We start from the raw sequence: 21,259 nt of genomic DNA on the forward strand, positions 1-21,259 counted from the left end.
AGTTAATTTTTGAGTCAAAATACATGCTGATGGAAGAATATTTTCGTGAATATTATTTAATTACCGAGACTGTTGAGCAATGTCAGCTGTGTCTTGGCGAGGGGAAGCCTGGCGCAGGGACAGTGTGACCCAGGCCACGTGCACCGAGTCCTCTCCAAGCAGCAGCGAGACAATTCCAGCCCGCGGGCAGAGCCACGCAAGCTGCAGTGTCGGCAGTGGAGCAAGGTGTGGTGGGAGTGGCGTGACCCGGCGGTGCCCGCCCGGCCCCGCGCAGCGTGTGGTGGAGCGAGCCCGACTGAGAGGGGCGGCGTGCGGACGGCAGCTGGCGGTGGTGGCGGCGGTGGAGCAGAGACACGCGCTGTAGCAGGGCACGGGGGGGTCATCACTCAGGGGCTCAAACTTCACCTAAATGGATTAATGCAATTAGCAACTTGTTTCACTCTGAAAGGTTTTGCCAGGGAAGTTTGTTTCTTGTCTTTTTTTTTTTTTTTCTAGCAATGTCAAACATCCCTGCGTTGAAGATAAGGAAAAGAGTTTGGGAGCAGAAAAACTGCAGGCAGCAAATTCACTTTCTTGTTATAGGAACCTACCAAGACATGAGATGGAACTGCATGAAAACCAGTGAAATTTAAAGTGTCATTACACTTGCTTGCATTTTCAGTTTGTTAATGTTTGTAATTTGTGTTTTCATTGCAAGTGCCTTGCTAGGAAATCAAATATTAGTCAAAGTATTCTACATATTCTTAAGTCTGATTTTTGTCTGACTTGTTTGGCCTTTTTACTGAAAAAATGTTGTAGCTAAGGTCTTATGGATGTATAATTTGTCTCAACCAATTTTATCCTGAGAGCTGGTATAAGAACTTACACATATGTGAAATCATACAAATATGTACTAACCTTCCCAGTTCTGCCTCAGAAGGCTTCAAAATTATTATCATTTGGCTAAATTTTTCGGATTTACTGATTAGTGAATTAAAGAGTCTTAAAAAACACAAGCAAAAGTTACATGAGAAATGACTGAATCCCCCTTCATAAATCTGGAGGGGTAGCCATGGACTGCAAATAGGACATGAATAAAATATAAAAAAGCCTTCTACCATGTCTCAAACTAATGGGCTGTTGAATTTCCTGCCCTATGTCCTAAAAGAGTATTTTAACTTTGCCTCACTTCTCCTATTTATGCCAATCAGTGTAGTGACTACAGCACATTCTGCAATGCACATGCTTCTCCCTTGCAGGTGCAGAATGTGATGAGAGCAATTTGCTCACTGAATTTCAAAAGAAAAAAGCTACTTGAGATGACACAACTAAGTTTAAAAGTGAATTAATTTCATTTCTAATCCCACCAATAATAAAGCCACAGTTTCTATTTTGTGTCAAGATTAAATTACAAGAGTGCTGTAACCTGTCTCCTGAAAAGCATAGTCCTGATGTAAGGATATGTTTGCATGAGAACATTTTGTGGGAAAATGTTTTGTGTGTTGAATTTTGGATCATAAAAACTAATCCTTCATACTGCATAGAATTATCCAGCAGAGTAGGAATATTACCAATGAAATTCTTCTAACTATATGTGAATGCAGTTAAGCAGAAAACACACATCCTCGACAAATCCATTCACATTTATTCCAGGATGCAAAGTTAATAAATTATCCTACAAGAGCTAGAAATCCTCTTGAAACTCAGCTGATTGAGACATGTTAATACATGGACCTGTCAAGGATACACTTCTGTGGAATTTAAAAATGAAGACCCGCTGTACAATTCTGTAATTAATTTCAAAACATATTGAACCAACATCTAAGAGATACAATATTGTGATATCTCTCACACCCACTACGCATTAAAAAACACTGATTCCTGGGATTCATGGGGTGGGGGCACTGACTAATAAGAACTGGGGTTAATAATTACAACTGAATTCATATTTTGAACTACTGAACTGTAGGTACAAAAATGCTGTTAGTGAGGATCTTCTTGTTATTTTTCTAAGTCCGTGAGAGACTTTTCCCTCTCACAGAAGAGGTAGCAGGGAATGTAAACAACCAAGCCACCTGCAACCTTGGAAAGTCTTGTTTATGGTATAGTAGAAAATATTTTGATAATGGATGTTTTAGGATTTTGGCCAATCGCCCCCAAGGGGTGGTTGGTCCTTTGTCCAATTAGACTATGAAGAAGAAAGTCTATAAAAGAGTGTGTAAAATAATTAAATAAATCAATCTTGCTGCACAATTCCTGCCTGCTGGATCTTCTCCTCCTCCTCCTCCTCCCTATAGCTGCGGGACACGGTGATATACCGTAGGAACCAGGCCTGCGGTAATACTGAACACTGTATGATTACTTATGTCATTGCTTCTGCTGTTTCTATCTTTTCTCCTATAATCTTTCTTCATCACCCCTGTGGACAGCGGAGAGAAACGATGGACTCTACACAATTAAATGTGAATCAAGCAGAAGCCATCTTACTGATGAACTACTCTCCTTAATACACAGTTTTTGCTTTCCCTACATGCAATCATGCGTATTTATTACTGGTTAAGGCCTATTTTCACACGCTACTTTATGCTTTATGATTGGTTTTTGTATGTGTGTCACATCATCCGTTGTGTATGTCACAACTGTCCTTCAGCTTGCATTTTCTTATCCTTTTCTTCCTTTTTCTCAGGATTATGCTACACTGCTTGTTCCTCGTTCGCATCCTCCCCAATGCTGCTTGTTCCTTTCACACAACCTCCCCATGGACTCTTCCTTTGTGTACATGCTCAAGTCCTTCTGTCTTACGTGCTCTGGGTTTTTATCTTTTGGCTGGTTCACAATACGTCCATTTTCTAGTAAAAACATGGTTTGCACAGTGGACAACCCATAAACTGAAGAAGATCGCTAGGAAAGAGACAATGTTTGAGTCACGGGGTGGATTGGATGTCAGAGACTGAAAGAGTTCATGCCTCAAACACTGATAGAGTTTTGCCCGTTACAACAAGAACTGTATAAAGAAGCTACAGCCAAAGAAGCCTCTCTGGAGATACCTGACTGGGACTTTGGGCTGTAAGTTAAATCACTAAGATAAGATAAAGGGAAATCCATTCTTTAATCATTTCAGGCCTTGGAAAAAACAAACGAGGCCGAAGGAGAGGAATGCATCCACAAGAGAGCCAAAAGCAGCAGAGACTCTTCCATGGCTAAGTTTGGGGTGGGGGAGACCACAGCCCGCAGAAGCCAGGTTTACACAGACTCCCCCTGAAGCGAAGGGGGGGTGGGAATAAGTGATTTATATTTAAAACAATATGTGGCCAGGATACTGTCTCTTGTGAAATCTCATTGACAGGAAGCTCAGCTAGCACAGACCCTGCCTTTGGACTTTGCTGTTCATAACATCCAAGCAGGAGATTGGGTCCTGGTTAAGGAGTAGAAAGAAGTACCACTGGTGGCTAAGTAACGTGGACCTTTCCAAGTGTTACTGACCACAGAAAAAGCCGCCAAGACAGCTGAACGCAGGTGGACCCATTGCACTCGGGTCAAGGTCTCTGATACCCCGGAGATTTGGACATTTCAGCTGGAGGAGAAGGACAGAAGGCCACAACTGACACTCCACAGGAGTGGACTGGAGCAGCAGCCAGTGCGTTGACATTGGGGAAGCCCCGTGTGCCTACCCACAGACTGTCTGCTAGAATAGTCTGTATGGGCATCCTCTCGGATCTCCAGTCATTGGCAGGCTAATCCTCACCATCACTGCTTTCTTTATGTTAAGCTGTCTCTGTGCCCTCACTCACCCCAGGTGGTGCAGAAGACAACGTGAGAATTAGATTAAAATACTAGATTACACCATTAGAATGTTTCTCTTAATAATCTTACCTATATATTGTCAGTTACGTTTGGGCCAGAGGTGGGAAAATAGTTTTCTTAGTTCTAGGAGAAGAAGTAGCAAAAACCTTTAGCCTTAGCAATTGTTGGGTCTGCGGAAGGCCAGGAAGATGTGAAGACTGGCCATGAATGGCATCGCAGGTTACCTGCAAACTGGTCAGGGATATGTTGTGTAGGGTATATCAGACCGTTGTTCTTTTTGCTACCACAAGTTCAGGAAAATCAGTTAGGAATCAAAGTATATGATGATCTAATTAGAGAAAAACAATCAGTTGATGCATCCCTGGCTGGAGGGAGTACCCAAAAATGGGGAAAAGATGAATGGCCACCTGAGTGAAACATACAACACTATGGACCCCTAATAATCCACTTGGAACTGTGGAATGAATTCATATCAGGTGCCAGAGAACCTATTTATTATTTACATCTGATAATTAGGTTACAAGATGTCTTTGAAATAATAACCACCCAACAACTACAGCTCTCGACCTTCCTGCTGACCAATCCACTCAGATGAAAAATGCGGTATTTCAACATTGGATGGTATTAGATTATCTGTTAGCAGAAAAAATGAAGAGTGTACAGAAAATTAAATGACTCAAACTGCTGTTTCCAAATAGATGACAATGGAAAAGTAGTGAAGCAAATAACAAAGGGAGTAAGAAAGTTAACTTGTGTACCAGTCCAAACGTGGAAAGGATGGGAATGGGACATGTTTTGTGGTTACCTGGTGGACTATGGGTTAAACAAATGCTTTTTTTCCTCTCATGTGCTGTAGCAACCCTAATCTTTTTACCATGCATGATCCCTTGCTTAGTGCAACTTACTGAGCATGTGATCAAGGGGATGCAGGTAGTAGCCATGCCTACAGATCCAGAAATGGCTAAGAAAGGACAGAAAATGATCTCACTGCAAATAACTGCAAAACCAAAAAAGATCCAGGAACAGAAATTTAAGTCAATGATAGCTGAAGTTTGTAAAGACAATTATTGAAAATTAAGAGGAGGGATTGAAAGGGATTAGAGAAATTTGTCTTTACAAACAAACTGTGGGTCTGCTAGATAAGACCAGGTACTGAGAGATGAAAGAAGCAGTGGGAAGAACTGTAAATTCCACAGGAATTCCACTGATTGACACAAGGAAAAGAAAAGGGGGGGTATACATTAGAAGGGCGTCTGTATTAGGCGATTCAGGAAGTCTGTACCTCTGAAGTACCTCAGCCAATGGGGAAAGAGAGAGGGAAATGTGGCTGGGAAATTAGGATAAATGGAGGCTGCGTCCTCTAACAATCTGAGAGACCCCAGGGGAATGCCCCATGGCCTCTCCCTTTATTTGAATAAAATTACAGGACTCCTCTGTCTCCTTTTTGGACATAAACCTCTGGTGTTTGTGGATGAATCTTCCTGACAGCCACAAGGATGTGGCAGAGGCATTCCCTCCTCGGCAGGGAAGAGCTGACCCAAAGAACAGTTGAGAAGGAATCTGCTATCGTACCAGGGCTTAGCTGAGAAGTGTGTTTCCTGGTAGGCCCGGAAACTTCTCTGTCTATGCCACAGGGGGAAGAATTGGTCAAATGTTCTTTTCATAAGTGGGAAAGATGAATGGTGAATGTGTGTGTGTCTATATGGGGACACCCAGGAGAGTTTGCTGAATGTGTGAGATGGGTTTGAAAAGCACGAGTTTCTGATTACTCCTGGTTGTGATTGTGGTTTGCTGGGAGGGGATTTGTCAGCTGGAGTTGGGAATGCGAGTTGGTGTTGTGGGGAGTAATGGGGAGGCTAACACTGTTGTGAATGCTGGAGTGAACCCAGAGGTGTGGGCAGTCCCAGGGAAGTATGGAAAACTGGATATGGAGCCTCTCCACATTGCTCTGAGGTGACCTGGATAGCTGGTGTCCAAACAGCAATACCCTCTTTCAAGGGACGGGAGGAAGGGAGGGAGGCAGAAAGGCAGGAAGGCAGGCAGGCAGGAAGGAGTTGCAGCCTGTTGCTGAGCTAAAGGTGGGTCTTTTGGAACTGTGTATGTCCCCTATAACACTCCTATCCTGACAGTTACGGTGCAGGACTTGAGAATAGTAGGTGAAACTATTAAACCCAAGCACTCCATGGTACCAGCAAGAGTGGAGATACTATAACACGATGTATCAAACAAGGAGGCCCGTGGGAAAGAAATATATATGGACAGATCCTTGATAGATGTTTCAGAGATGTTTATTTCTCCAGCCGCATGGCCGGGGCTCTGCCGAGGAACTGCTCAATCATGGGACCCGAGGGTCCTTGCCCACGCAGGGGAACACAAAACAACCAATGGGGAATGAGGCTGACCAGGGGCAGGGAAACCCCGTGCCTCCCCTCAGGGCCCCTCTCCCAGGGCTACATGGCAGGGGGGAGGGACCCCAACATTTCACCCGTTTATTTTTAACAGAAGAGATTTAAAACTTAACGTTGAAAACTGGATAAACATAACAAGAACAGTTTTAAATTAAACAAGCCACCATCCTGAGTCTTTAAATGTCCAAACAGATTCTGTGGAACATCTTAGGGCTGACAGAAGGGATACAGGACTCTCCAGGCATGCTTGTGGGGAAACTGAGGCAGGAGAGGGTTTAATTTCTTCCTTCCCCTTTTTCATCCCCCACTCAGCATTGGAAAGGGATTTTTGGGGAAACAATTGGCAAAAGCATGGTTTTGTGAGGGAAACCATGGATGAAAAAATGGAATGGGAACACACTGGGGGTAATAGGACATAGGGTAAAAGGGAAAGGTGGGATTAGGAAAGGGAGACTGTAGGGGGGGCTTACAATGGAGATATTGTCTAACATGACTACGATTTTTAGCATATATACTGCCTTTTACAGAAACACCATCAGGCCCAGTGACCTGTGATGCTTGTTACCCTTTTCTACCTCGTATAATTTTGAATTCCACCACCTCTCCATCTCCCACGCTTGGGATGCATTTTTCAGGGTTATTCTTTTTAATAGCAGTTCTATGCACGAGTATGTCTTGCTGATTGTCACACCTTGTTATAAAACCATAATTTTGCTTAACATTATACCATTTTACTATTCCTAAAACCTTAGCTATGGTGATATTTCCCTTTTTCTGAGTGGCTGCTGTTTTCTGTCTTGCTGTGGGGTTTTGCTTTCTCTTTCGCTTTCGGTCGCTCCCGTGTTGGAATTGTCGGGGCTGCTCGTGCCTGTGCACTCTTCCTGGGGTCTCATTCGGGGCCGCACAGGCCGGGCTGGGCCGCACTGCTCAGTTCTCCGTGCGTCGCCTCCTCTGCTTGCAGCTGTGCTGCCACTGCCAGGCAGTTTGCCTTACCAGTTTGCTCTATTTGTTCCAGTGATTATCGAGTTTGGCAGCAAGCAATGCCACTGCCTAAAGCCTTTTTTGATAACCAATCACTTTTTTGGTAATCAATCATCTTTTCAGGAACCAATTGCTCCGTATCCAAATTTTTTTGTACCAAGTCCACCCCAGGGGGAGAGAGACGACTAACAAAGTAACCAAGGAAGGACAACAAAACATCTTCTTTGCACTGACCACCTGGGACAGGCATTTTCCCCTAAAGTTAAGCCTGCATAGGGACAACACCATCCCCATACAGCAGCAGCTGCAGAATTGGCCTCAGGATTAGAATCTGCCAATTCCAGTTCTCCACAACAAACCACAGATTTGGGGGGGGGGGGGAAGGAGAGTGGTGTTCCCCACAAGACAGGAGCTGCAGAATTGGTTTCAGGACTTGAACCTGCCAAATCTGGCTCTTTAACCCTCAAATCAACCCCAAATCAGTTAAACCAACCTCCACAACTTCCTCAGAGAAAGTTGCATCAGAATACCCAAGAGTTTGGGTCCTCACAAAAAAGAGACCTCAACCTCCACAGCTAGGTGGTAGTCTCTTGGTTTGTTATCCTGGCCCTACAAATGTACCAGAAAAATCCTTTGCCTTGCTGTGGATATAAATTGCATTGAACACTGAGATGGCTCCGTTCAGAAAAGCAAACGGAACAGTACCGAGGCTTCCTCATGAAGGAAATTTACAGTCACTGTACAAACACTCGTCTGTTCCATCTAAGCAAATACCCAGATTCCTGTACATTGCGGTGAAAAAAGTTCCTGCAGACTTCAGAACATTCGGAAAACATGTATTTATTGAACAAATTCCTGTATTTTTTCAACTCTGTTTCTGCTATGCAGGACATTTCTGAAGTTGAGTGGGGGTGAAGAAGTCAGCTTTAGCTACCTGAGGGTGCTGTTTGCGCACTAGAGAAATTTGCAGAGAGTGTAGATAAACTTCACATACCAGTACCATAGTCACGAATGATCCTTAAATAATCTATGTGCTGAGAGTTACTAACTCCTAGGGGTGCTATATAGGTGTATATCTATATGGGTATATATGTATGTATCTGCACATAGGTGGGTATATATGAATATAGACATATATATATGTATATATATAGGTGAATATATATATTGGCCATTAACCGTTACAGCCCTTCAAGAGAAGGAGATACAGAAGGGAGGGGCACCCCACTCCTGAGGTACTCTGCTGTGTCCCGCACAGTTGTGTCACGGACTGTGGGGCTGTGCAGGGCATGGGCCAGGCTCTGTGTCTCTGCTGCTTTGCCTCTGGCTGCCCTTGCCCCATCCATGCTTCCTTTCCTGCTTCTACTGTTCTTCTGGCTCTTCCAAGGGTCTCTGGACCACAAGTACGGCCTTCTTAACTACCTCAGTGTGGAGGTAGTCATTTGCATCCAGGAATACCAGAGCATCATCTGGGTGACTGTGCACAGTATGTCCTGGGCTATCTGTCTCTTCTGCTGAGGCTGGGATGTCCTGGGCTGTGTCCAGGAGAACCGGGCCATCAGCTCTAGGGCTCTGCAGGACATGTGCCATGCTCTCTGGCTCTGCAGCTCCAGCTTCTGCTCCCAGCTCTTCATCTATACTTTGTTCCTGCAGCCACAATTCTTCTAGCTCCTTGAAACATCTCTGGATCACAGGAATGGCATTTTTAAGAGCCTTGATCCTGATGTACTGAGCTGCATTCGGGAAGACCAGAGCATCAGTTCTGGGACTGCTGGTCTCACGTGCTTGCCTCTCTGCCCCTGCTGCATCCAGCACATCCGTGGCATCAGCTGTCAGGTGTTTTGTCTTCTTCTTCTTCATCTCTCCTGTGCTGGATGTAGCGGTGGAGGTCAAGGGTGGAGCCCTCAGTCCTTTCCAGACAAGGCTCTGCCACCTCCGTTGAGCCGGGGTCTTGATGACTGTAGGCGCAGGAAGGCTTTGGGCACGTCCTGCAGGTCTTTCTGCTCCTGTTGATTCCTCTGGGCTCAGTTCCTCATCCTGTGGCTCCTCTGGGTATTCAAAGGGTTTCTGGACCATAAGCACGGCCTTTTTAACAACCTCTGTCCGGATATAGTCATTTGCATCCAGGAATACCGGAGCATCATCTGTGTGCGACTCTGCTCGGTATGTCCTGGGCCCTCTGTCCCGTCTGCTGGGGCTGGGATGTACTGGGCTGTACCCAGGAGAACTGGGCCATCAGCTCTGGGGCTGTGCAGGACATGTGCCGGGCTTCTCTGTGTGTTCTCCTCTGGCTTTTGGTCTCGGCTCTTTGTGTACACTTTGTTCCGGCTCCCACAGTTTCTCTAGCACTTCAAAGGGTTTCTGGACCACAAGAATGGCCTTTTTAACAGCCTCTGTCCGGATGTAGTCAGCTGCATTCAGGAAAGAAGGAACATGAGCTGTGGGACTGTGGGTCTTACGTGCTTGCCTCTCTGCCCCTGCTGCAGTGGGTGTTACTGCTGATGACACAGCCCTACTGTTTTCCATGTCCTGCTCTTCCACCATCTGCTGGCTGCATGCTTGTAGCTCAAGTGTAGCCTTGTCCTGGCCATCTCTCCTGATACACTCAGCTGTGTCCAGCACATCTGTGGCATCAGCTGTCAGGTGCTTTGTCTTCTTCTTCTTTTTCTTCCTCTCTCCTGTGCCGGAGGTGGTGGTGGAGCCTAAGTGCAGAGCCCTCAGTGCTTTCCAGACAAGGCTCCACCATCTCTGTTGAACCGTGTTGATGAGTGTAGGTGCAGGAAGGCTTTGGGTGCATCCTGCAGGTTCTTCTACTTCTGTTGATTCCTCTGAGCTTAGTTCTGGTTTGTCTGGGTATTCGAAGGGTTTCTGGACCACAAGCACGGCCTTTTTAACAATCTCTGTCCGGATATAGTCATTTGCATCCAGGAATACCGGAGCATCATCTGTGCGACTCTGCTCAGTATGTCCTGGCCTCTCTGTCCCTTCTGCTGGGGCTGTTACCCTCATCCCCTTAGCAGTGCCTTGTTCCAGGCCCCTCTTGCTCCGTGAGCTCCTCAGATCCCTGGATCACAATTACAGCTTTGCGCAGGAGCTCGTCTCTGATGTACTGGGCTGTGTCCTGGACAGCCAGGCCATCAGCTGTGGGGCTGTGCGGCGCATGTGCCGGGCTCACTGCCCCTGCTGCTCCGGCTGTTACTGCCTGTGTTGCATCCATGCTGTGTTCCAGGTGCCTTTGCTCTTCTATCTGCTTGTTGGGTCTCTCGGTCACAACTGCAGCCTTGCTCAGGACCTCACTGCTGAAATACTGGGCTGTGTCCAACCGATCCAGTGCACGGCCTGTGGGCTGCTGCTGTTCCTGCTTCCCTGTCTTGTGTATTGCAGTGAAGACCATGTGCAGAGCCCTTGGGGCACTCTTGAAGGCGGATGTCCGTCTCTCTCGAGCCAGGGCATTGATGACTGTGGGGGAAGGAGATCTGAAGGCAGGTCCTGCAGGTGTTCCTGCTTCTGTTGGTTCCTTCATGCTCAGTTCCAGGTCTGGCTCTGCTTCTTCCAGCTGCCGGCCAGGACCCTGTTTCACAGCGTGGTCCTTGTCCAGGCCCTCAGCCCTGATGGACTGGGCCGGCTCTGGCAGAGCTTCTTTGCAGCCTGCTGGCTGCTCCCTCTTTTGCTCTGCTTTGCCTTGGGCAGCAGTTGAGGCTCTCCACAGAATGCTCAGAGCCTTCCTGTGCCATGTCTGGTTCCCTTCAACCAGGGTGTCCAGGAAGGTAGAGAAAGGGATGGTGTAGGTGAGGGCCTGGCCTGCATCTGGGCGAGCTGCTGCCTGCTCCCCCACCTGAGAGGGCTCTTCCTGAGCTGCTGGGGTGACAGTGACTGTGCTACCTTCTTCATGGTCTTCACCTGAGAGACATTCCTTGTCCTCAGATCCTCATGCTGTGGTACTTGCTACTGTTCCCTCATCCATGTGGCAGCTGGGGCCTTCCTTGGGACCAGGGTGGAAGCCCCTGTTGTCCTGCCGGCCCAAGGAATTGAGCCGGTGGCGGACAGGAGATGACCCAATGTCATCTGTCCCTTGGCACAGTTCTGTGTCTATTGCATCTTCCCATTCCTCTTCCTTGGACAGTGTCGCGATAGAGGGAAAACCCAGACGCTCAATATGAGTTATCAGCAGGAATTCGATTTATTGATTGTACCAAAGCTTCTTATATACTATCAATAATAGGCTCATGCATATTCATAAAGGCACATTCTAAGTGGTTCACGTCGTCTAAGCCGATCTCTAACCCCTCCTTTAGTTCCCCTTTCTGTGGTCAGCAGTTCTCCTTTTTCTCTGTCCTTCTAACCACAGATGTCCATTGTTTTGCTGCCAAAACCTATCCTTGCTAACTCTGCAAATAAACCCGTAGCTCAGCAATAAGACTCAATGGTGGTTCAGTTATTGAGCAAGATACATGTGATATTCTGCAACTTCAGTTGTTACACATGATACGTAGTGCAGTGTTCTGTGAGACCTTGCTCAGCTAACTGCAAGGGTCTATGTGCCCGTTCTCATGTAGCCAGCTCCTCAGATCAGTAAGCTGCAAAGAATCTATATGCCCTTTCTCACGTAACCAATCCTTCACAATTCCCCCGTTTTTATTAGTTTGAGCGAGCAAAACTCTCTGAGTTAACTGTTCTACACGTTTGGCTAAGCAAGAAAACATAATGCGTGCTCCAAGCAATAGCAAAAGTATAATGCCGACCCATCTGAGACCTTCCTTTATGAGGCTTACAGCCCAAACTCCGAGTCCCCCAAAAGTTCCCTGGAACCATCCATCGAAAGGACTGTCTTGAACTGTGAGCTTTTTGGTATATTCAGTGAGCCACTGGAGCTGAGAGTGTATGGATTGACTGTGATCTTATAAGTTAAAGCGGCACATTCCTTCTACATTTTTGCATCTATGACCTTGTGCTAACAGTAAAAAATCAATGGCTGCACGATTTTGCAGTAAAGCGTGGCGCAAGCTATCCACGTCTGCAATAAGCTCACCTATCAGGTGTGAGGTGACATTTGCTTGCTTGCCTGTCCAACATGCCAACCTTCTAAGCTGAGTGAGGGCACATGCTGATGCAGCTCCTGGGACTAGAAGAGAAGCAAAAAAGACAGCAGGAGTTTTCCATAGTTGTACATAGTCTCTGCAATTAGGATCCAACGGAAGAATGCTCCGTTGTGATCGCTTGTGTGTAATATTTAGTAGCTGCTGAGTGCTAGGGGCAAACATTGTTAGTATCCTAAAATAGCACGGTCCTCCCAGTGGTTTAGAAGGCACTCCTGGCCATACTCTGTCTCCACAAATGAGGAAAGTTCCTGAGGGAAAAGCCCTGGATTCTTGTGGAGGATTATCAACTGGCCATACTGAGCCATTGCAGTACACCGTGATGTTAAAGTACCATGAGGTGGTAGGGCTCAGCCATGTACTGTCTTTGTTTGGCCTTTGGGGGCTGACACTGCTGTCAAAGTGACTGCCTCTAAACATAAGACAATAGGGACTATGCTGAGAGCCTAAGAGATCTAGCTCTTGTGGCTCAAACATAGATGTATTAAGGCCTAAGGCAATTGCTCGTGCTTGGGCAGCTAGAGGGTTTTTCTTTATTTTAAGGTCATTGCAGATGTTAAAAATGGAGAGGTGAGTATCGAGATAGTTATCAGTGAGGGTGGAATGGCTTGCATTACAAAAGGTTGAGAGTGCAGTTTCTGGCTCTGAATAGCTAAGGGTATATTTTTTGAGACTACTAGTTTCTGCTAACGGAACCCCAATAAGGCAGGTACGGAAGGGATCAGAAGGTGTTGCTAAGGATAAGCAAAAAGAATCTTGGCCTGTTTGGTTAGCCCAGGTAATCCACATGTTCTTTCAGTGGTCTATATAGCTAACGTGGTGTGGATCGGTAGCGTGCACGGTTGTCAGCAATGCTACAAGCATTAAAGCGCTGACACATGCGTTCCCACTTATAAGCACGCACCATCCATTGGCATGGTATCTTAAGGCCATCTCTGCAAACTTTATGCACTATTGCGGATTCAAGCTGTAAGTGAATGCAATAAACCTCGTGGGTAATTCACCAGCAAAACTCAGCAATAGCCTGCTATTCAGCTGACTCATAAAGAGGAAGACCTTGAAAAATTGGTAAACCAGTTTCTCGCTCTAAAGCTCTCTGTAACGTATCACGTCGCCAAGCTTCTTCACAATGAATACACCATGCTCCCCCTAACAGGAGTGTTTGATGTACCCACTACTTTTGACCACAGCCTGCACACCGAAGCAGGGACCATGCAAAATGCCCTGGTCTCCCGCAAACGTAACAGATTTGACACTGAAGTCTCCCAGGACGATACTGCTCAAGGGTGTCCACAAGCTGTTCTGCTTCCTCCCAGGATTCAAAGTGCCTAAATCGGGCAGGCATGATGTTCGCAAGAAGCGCGAGCACTGGATCAGCTACTAGATGTAGCCGAAACAAGCTCAGTTCTGGAAAGTGATATCTTGGAGGCTCCAGGCTTGCGTGGTGTCGGTTTGACCCAGCGGCTGGGTATCCACTATGGACCCAGTAGGGGAGTGTGGGATTCCCGTGGTGTGACTGATGTTCCATGTTTGCAGGAACATTCGGACGGTCTTGCTAACATAAGCAGGTCCATTGTCAGTCTTGATGGCTTTCGGGACTCCCATCACTGCAAAGCAGCTAGTTAAATGTCTGCGCACGTCTCTAGCCTTTTTGCCTGGCTGTGGCGTAGCCCAAACGAAATGACTATAGGTATCAATGGAGATGTGGAGATATTTCAGGCGGCCTAAAGCTGGAACATGCATAACGTCCATCTGCCAAAGTTCATTAGCTTTAAGTCCTCTGGGATTAACTCCACAGCCTATCCCAATTCCACTATTATGGAAACTGCACACCGGACAAGCCTTGACAATTGCTTGTGCTTCAGCTATGGAAATGCCGTAACTTTGTGCAAGTCCTTTAGCATTCTGATGGAAGGTGGCATGGGCCTCTCTCGCCTGTTGGTGAACCGGCAGTGGGGGCTGGACGATTCCTGCCATTAGCTGATCAGCCCGGTCATTTCCTTCCCCTAGGCCGTCTGTGCTCATGTGGCTCCTAATATGTAGCACTGCATATGCTTCAGTTCGTTTAGTGCCTCTGCGTCCCCTTGGGGCGGATCCCACTCAGCCCGGTCAGCTCTGGACGCAGTCGGCTGCGGGGGCCAGCCTCCGGACTCCGGGAGACCAGAAGTCTGGCTCGTGGGTCCTTCCACAGGACCGCTGTGATGGAGGCAGGCGGTGGAGGGAGGAGGCAGACTCAGATCTGGGTGGAATCTGGAAGTTTATTGAGCCCTCGGACACGAGATCCCATCTCCCAGGAATGCCCAGGTCTGAGCGAGCTCAGAAGGCACTTGCAGGAGGTTTTATGGGAGGGTGGTAACAAGGGAGGGATCAAAGGAATAACCAACCAGAGGAGGGAAGGGTGTGGTGAACAGGATGAAAGGCGCATAAGGGAACCAACCATGGGAGAGGAAGGGAGGGATCTTTTTCCCTTAGCCAATCACACAATGCCCCAGCCAGAGCTTTCTAGAAGCCTGGGAGGGGTACCAGCATGATTGGCAAGGGCCAGGGAGAAGACAAAGGAGGGAAGTAGGGTAATTGACAGAGAACTGGGAGGATACAAACTGGGTAAATACAAAAGTACAAAACCTGAGGGGAGACCCGGACTAAACCAAACAAAAACACACTCCCACAGTTTAGCAATCGCTATTTGCATGCTTATAAGGAGTGCTACCAATCTCTGATTTTTGATGTCACGCAGTGTTGCATCTTCAATGCGATTCGCAACCCCTACTACATATAGAGAGTCTGATACAATATTGAGGCGAGTGTCCTTCCATTGAGCCAAGGCCCAAGCGACAGCATAGAGTTCTAATGTTTGTAATGAATCCTCTGGTGTTGCTTTTAGAATCTGGTGCTTCCAGGTGTTATCGTCTTTCCACGTAATTGCTGCTTTCCGTGACTTTCTTCCGGCATCAGTGAATACGGTGAGCGCATTGTCCAACAGTTTTTGAGCTCTTTTTGGTTTAGAAATCCACCCATGATTAGACATCCATGCTAGTGTAGGTGTTGGTAGTGGCTTTGCTACCAAATTAGGTCCTCCGCTCAAGAGGGCTCGCTGTAGCTCCGGTGAGTTAAGCAGGAACCATTCTAGATCCGTGGGCGATATAGGTATCCAGATCGTCCCTGGATCCGTTCCATCCACCTGCAAAATTCTGATGTGCGCTTTTTGAATTAGATCTGCTAAAGTTGCCACTTTTTCTTGTATTGTCCTTCTGGGCTGCAATGGTGGTGCAATCCATTCTAGGACCCTGATATCCTTTGGTGGCTCCCCCGTTTTTATTAATTTGCACTGGGTAATAGCAGCAAGCAGATATATTGGGCTGCAAATGATTGTAATGTCCAAGGGCAATGCAGGATCACGTGTTGTAGTAAGGCCTGTAGTGATCTCCTCTGCAATAGTCTGTAACACAGCCTTCTGTTCGAGTGTCAGCGTAACAGATTGTGCAGGGTTGGTGCCCTTCAAAAGTGGACGAAGCTCATTTAGCAGTTCATTAGGAATGCCAGCTACGGGGCGAAGCCACTGCAGATCTCCCGTAAGTTTCTGCGCATCATGCAGGGTACGGATATCTGTATGAATGGTGAGTTTTTGTGGTTGGATAGTACTGTCAGTGATTTTCCAACCTAGATAAGTCCACGGAGCTGAGGTTTGAATTTTTTTGGAGGCTATATGTAGGCCCCGATCATTCAATGTCCTGTGCAGCGTGTCCTTCTGCTGCGCGGTGAACGGATTTTCTTGCGCTAATAGAATGTCATCCATATAATGGTAAATGATGGTATCCGGAAACATTTTTCGAATAGGTTGCAGTGCTGAATCAACATAAAGTTGGCAAAGGGTAGGTGAGTTACGCATACCCTGAGGAAGCACTGTCCATTCAAAGCGTTGAGCAGGTGCTTCTCTGTTAATGGCTGGCAGAGTGAAAGCAAATCTCTACTTGTCATCTTCATGCAGGGAAATGGTGAAGAAACAGTCCTTGAGGTCGACAATCAGTAGCGACTACCCTGCTGGTAGCATGGAAGGGTTTGGTAGGCCTGGTTGGAGGGCCCCTATATCATGCATTTGCTGATTAACAGCCTGCAAATCATGTAACAGTCTGTATTTTCCTGATTTCTTTTTGATGACAAAAATTGGAGTATTCCAGGGACTTGTAGAAAGTCACAAATGTCCTTAATTAAATTGCTCTTGAATCAGAATATGTGCTTGTTCAAGACTTTCCCGCTTTAGAGGCCATTGCTCAACCCGAACCAGATGTTCTGTTTTCCACCGGATAGGGATGGGGAAAGTCTAAGCAATGGCCACTCCTATAAATTTGAATCTGTGGTAAGAACCATGCCCATTTGAGCGAGTATGTCTCGTCCTACTAGAGCAGTGACACCAAGTGGCAGTGGGATGATGGACACACTGCAATTTATCACTTGCTCAGCTATAGTCCATTGCAATGCTGGCACCGAGAGCTGCGGGAACAGTTCCCCAGAGCCCGAGGAGCCTGGTAAGGAGAGAGCCCACACTGCTTTAGAGAGCTCTGAGGCGGCTGCTCTGAGCCTGCCTCTGGCAGGAAGGGAGATGAGAAGAGTTGAGTTCTTGTCTACAGGGTTGGTGCTCCCTGGTGTCTTTCGTTCAAATCCTGCCCTGGCACAGCCTCCCCGAGCCCTGCCCTCCACGCTTCTCCAGAGGCACTGACACCGAGTGCTGTGCTGTGGCCAGAGAGCAGTGAATAAACCTGATCTGTGGGAATTGTGTCACCAACCCGGGTGTCCTAGTTTTGTGCTGAAGTCCGTGGATGAATTTGCTGCATAGGGTGGAGGCCGGGCTGAGAGACTCTTGAAGGAACAGGGGAAAGAAAGGGCAAAAAGTCAGGCTAGGAGTCCAAACGTTTGGTCTCAAATCACTGACTGAAGGTAGTACCAGTCTGCTGGTATCTATCCTGAGACACAAGAAAAACAAGGAGCTGAACATCAGAGGCCAACCCACTGAAAAATCAAAAATCCAGTCACAAAAGGAAAAGCCTGAATGACCTCAGATCAGCAGGACCTAAGAGGAGAGAGGGAGCACTTTGGATCCATTCCTTAGCCAAGCTGGTGCAGCCTGCAGGCCTTGTGGGGAGCTCTTTCCCTCCCAGCTCTTCCTGCCAGAGCTGATGGTCGAGTTGGAGCCGCTGTTGCTCACTGCAGAGGGCAGGTCCCAGGTAATGGAGCTGGTTCATAGCTCACAGCACCCATCAGCTTCAGCCATTTCAGTGAGGACTGAGGTGTCTCTGTCAGCACAGAGGAGGAACAAGGCTGGGCTTCTGTGTGGGAGCTGGGACTGTTTGTGCTTCAAGCTCTCATGGGTGCCATTTGCACTGCGGGTGCCGAGACTTTATCAGGATACTTGAGACCTTTGGAGGTTTTGAAAACTTGGAATGCTCCCTGCTCTTTAAAGAGCAGCCTTCAAATTCTGAAGTTAATTCTCTAGTGATGGCCCTTTCAGGCCATCTTTTACAGTCCCTGATAGAAGGACCATTGCTGCCCAGTGGAAACCACAAGGGCCAATATTGACTCAGTGTTCCCTTTGCTTCCCAGATTCCATCTGATTGACATTTCCAGGAGGGCTGTCCTGCATGGGAGGAAGAGACAGAGGGAGAGCCTGTGACCATCAGGCAGGTGCAATCCCTCTGTCTCTAGTTGCATTTTTAGATGTGTAGTTACATTTGTGTATCTATGTAGTTATATTTATAGATTTATGTAGCTGTATTTAAGTATCTATATAGTTGTAGTTACAGGTCTGAGTAGTTAAATATATATATGTAGTTGTAGATGTATATAGTTATTTTTTTATATATGTAGTTATATTTATAGATGTGCAGTTATATTTATATATGTATATAGTTATAAATGGACATAGTTATATTTATATATCTGTAGGTATATGGAACTTTAGACAGATAGGTTGATATTTGAATAAATATAGGCTGCTTTTTAAGCTCTTTCTCTGCTTCCTCTCTCACCTCTTGCTGTTGCCCCTGTGCCCCCTCTGTCCCCTCTTCCTGTGCTGGCTCCGAGCTGGCGGCCGGGCCGGGCGGAGCAGCAGCTGCAGCCCCGGTGTCCCTGGAGCGGTGGGAGCTGCCGGTGGCCACAGGCACTGTGCCCTGAGGAGCTGCTGGAGGACGGTGAGCCAGAGGGGGCTGGGGAGAGGTGACACTGAAGGGACGGTGACGTTGAGGTGCTGGTGGTGCCGAGGGGTGTGGGGGAGCAGAGGGGAATGGTGGGGATTGAAGGGAATGGTGGAGCAGAGAGGTGTGGAGGAGCTGCTGGGTGGGGATGGTGGGGACTGAGGGCACAGGGAAGTGGCACAGGCTAAGGGGGGTGTTAGGACTGAGGGAACTGGGAGGACTGAGCGGAGTGGCAGGAACTGAGGGCCGTGAGGGAGCTGAGTGGAACAGTGGGGCTGAGGGAATTGGGAAAAGTGGGGAATGAATGGTGGGACTGAGGGGTAGAAGTTCCACAAGGGAAGTGGCACAGGCTGAGGGGGGTGGCAGGTCTAAGGGGACTCAATGGGTTTGAAGGGAATGAGGGGGGATGAGAAGAATTTGAGAGTCTGCAGGAACTGGGAGGGGTCTGGGGGTTTGCTGAGGGGATGGCAGGGCTGAGGGGATGGAGGGGGCCAGCAGGGAGCACAGAGGGATCTGGGCCTGCGGCTCTGCCAGGCTGTGGAACCAATTCCAGAGCCTCCACTTTTGCCACAGCTGCCCTGAAGACCTTGAGAAGAGCCGGAGAGTGACGGGAGCCAGCAGGGAGAAGCTGAAGGCCGCCAGCAAGAGCAGTGAACGGGGACCTGCTGCTGCCGCCCGAGACCCTGGGTGAGGCCCCAGGGCCAGCGAGGCAGGGTGGGCGTGAGGCTGGCGTGGGCTTTGGCCGCGGGCACTGGCCGGCTGGGCAGGAGCGGGCCCTGCCCGTGCTGGGGCCGCTCAGCGCGGCTGCCCCGGCCGGCACAGGGGCTGTCCTTGGGCAAGGCAGCTGTGCCGGCAGGGCCCGGCAGCGGTGCCGGCTGTGCCGCGCTGCCGGGGCTGCGGGACGGTCCTGCCGGGGCTGCGCTCGCCACAGCCTGGCCCGCTGGGCCTGGTTTTTCTTTCTAACCCTCCTGGGGAGGCTCTGAGATTTCTCTTCCCTGATGGAAGTGCAGCTGCTGCCAAGGGAAACGTCCCGATCCTGACTCAGTGTTCCCTTTGCTTGCCAGGTGTCCCACCTGCTGTCGCTGTCCAGGAGAGTTGCTCTGCACGGGAGGAAGAGACCGAGGGAGAGCCTGGGAACATCGGCGCCTGCAATCCCTCCCGATCTAGTTCTAGTTCTAGATGTTTACAGTTGGACTAGGAGAGCTAGAAGTATATGGATATTTACATATGTAACCTGATATTTGTATAGGTGTATATGTATGTATGTTGTTATATTACATCTGTAGTCATATTTTCATACTTGTTCAGTTGTGCAGCTGTATAGTTCTGTTGCTGGGCCTATATGGATTTTTTATTGGTCCATTGATAGTTGTATGTTTATAGATAGGTTTGTTATGTATGGAATGTATTTTTCATGTTAGATGTCATGATATATGTAATACATAATTAAATCTGTATATTGTTATGGTTATATCTGTGTTTACTTGTATTTTTATATATATATGGAGTTGTATAGTTCCTAATTTTATTTATTCTGGATCTGGGATTCTTTAGGGAGGGATATCAATAGTTCCGTATTCGTATATGGGCTGTACAGTTATAGTAATATGTAATAAATTACATTGTTAAACTTCATATTTGTGTATATTGAGTGGTTGTAGAGGGTTGCAAGAAATTAACGTTTTTAACTGAAGTTGATCTCTGTATATATTTACATAGCACGATTGTAACAATAAATTAAGTTTTCTAAACTTCAACTGATACTTGTATGTTCATAGATTGGCAACGTGGGTGTATCAATTTAAAATAAATGTCATTTTTAAACCGAAGTTGCTTTTTGTGTATGTGTACATTAGCAGTGCAAGTGTAACAATCTGCAATAAATTCAAAGTTTCAACTGAAAGGGTAGATTTGTGCTCTCCAAAGCAAGGAGCAGGTGTAAACGGGATGCTGCTGGAGGATTTTGGCCATGAAAATCTCCAGCTGTGCCCAGCAGATCCCCCAGCTGCAGCCAGGCTGGGCAAGGGAACGGCACATTTGGGATGGCAGCAGAGCCACACGTTGGCTACAGACTCGCTGCAGAGGCCTGCTGAGAAAACGGGACTCCCCTGAGCGTAGAACTGCAGCCAGGAGCCACCCGGGGAGGAGAAATCCACCCCCCTCCCACCTGGAGCTCTTTAGGGAGCGCTCCAAGTGCCCCTCTGAAGGTCATCCTGGAGAGCAGCAGCAACCAGGGATCCTGAGCCAGCTGCGCTGCCTTTGGCAGCACTTTGGCAAAGGGTCTGGAGCAAGGGCGAGGGAACAGTGACTCTAACTGCTGCAGGGCAGGGATGAGGGAAGGGCCACTGACCCAAGGGCTGAAATGCTCCAAAATCCCAGAAGGATGCTGGAGAACTGGGAAGCAGCAAGTTCTCACAAGTGCTGAAATGATGGAAGCCCTTGGAGTGAAGTTCCCTGAAGGAACTCCCAGGGCAGTTGCTGCTGGGATCAGCAGTACCAGGAGACAGCAGGATCTGCTCATTTTGCTGGATCTGTTTCCAGGACACAGGCTGTGATTTCCCTGCTCACACAAACCCCGTGCCCATGGAGCCTGCAGGGTAAGAGCAATGCCGTTCCAAAGAGAGGCTTTGCAGCTGAAGTCCACCGCCCTCATGTTTAGGGAATGAATGCCTCCCGTGCCAAAGCACTGGCAGGTCACCAGGGCTCCGTGAGGCAGAGCCTTTAGAGGGAAAGAGAGATGAGGCACTCACACGCCTGAAACTCTTTCAGCTCTCTTAGTTTGTGGAATGAGAAAGAAGAAAGC

At 47.8% G+C, this 21,259-nt stretch overlaps 1 long non-coding RNA gene across 1 annotated transcript; it reads left to right on the forward strand.

Annotated features, from left to right (window-relative positions):
- The first annotated feature begins 18,181 nt into the window (after positions 1 to 18,181).
- LOC116438124 lies at positions 18,182 to 20,213 on the forward strand. Its single transcript, XR_004237591.1, has 3 exons — positions 18,182 to 18,453; positions 19,030 to 19,143; positions 19,521 to 20,213. It is a non-coding gene; the product is annotated as an uncharacterized LOC116438124 (long non-coding RNA).
- Positions 20,214 to 21,259: the final 1,046 nt, after the last annotated feature.

This window comes from Corvus moneduloides, chromosome Z (genome assembly GCF_009650955.1).
Source record: "Corvus moneduloides isolate bCorMon1 chromosome Z, bCorMon1.pri, whole genome shotgun sequence".
Taxonomy (NCBI): Eukaryota; Metazoa; Chordata; class Aves; order Passeriformes; family Corvidae; genus Corvus; species Corvus moneduloides.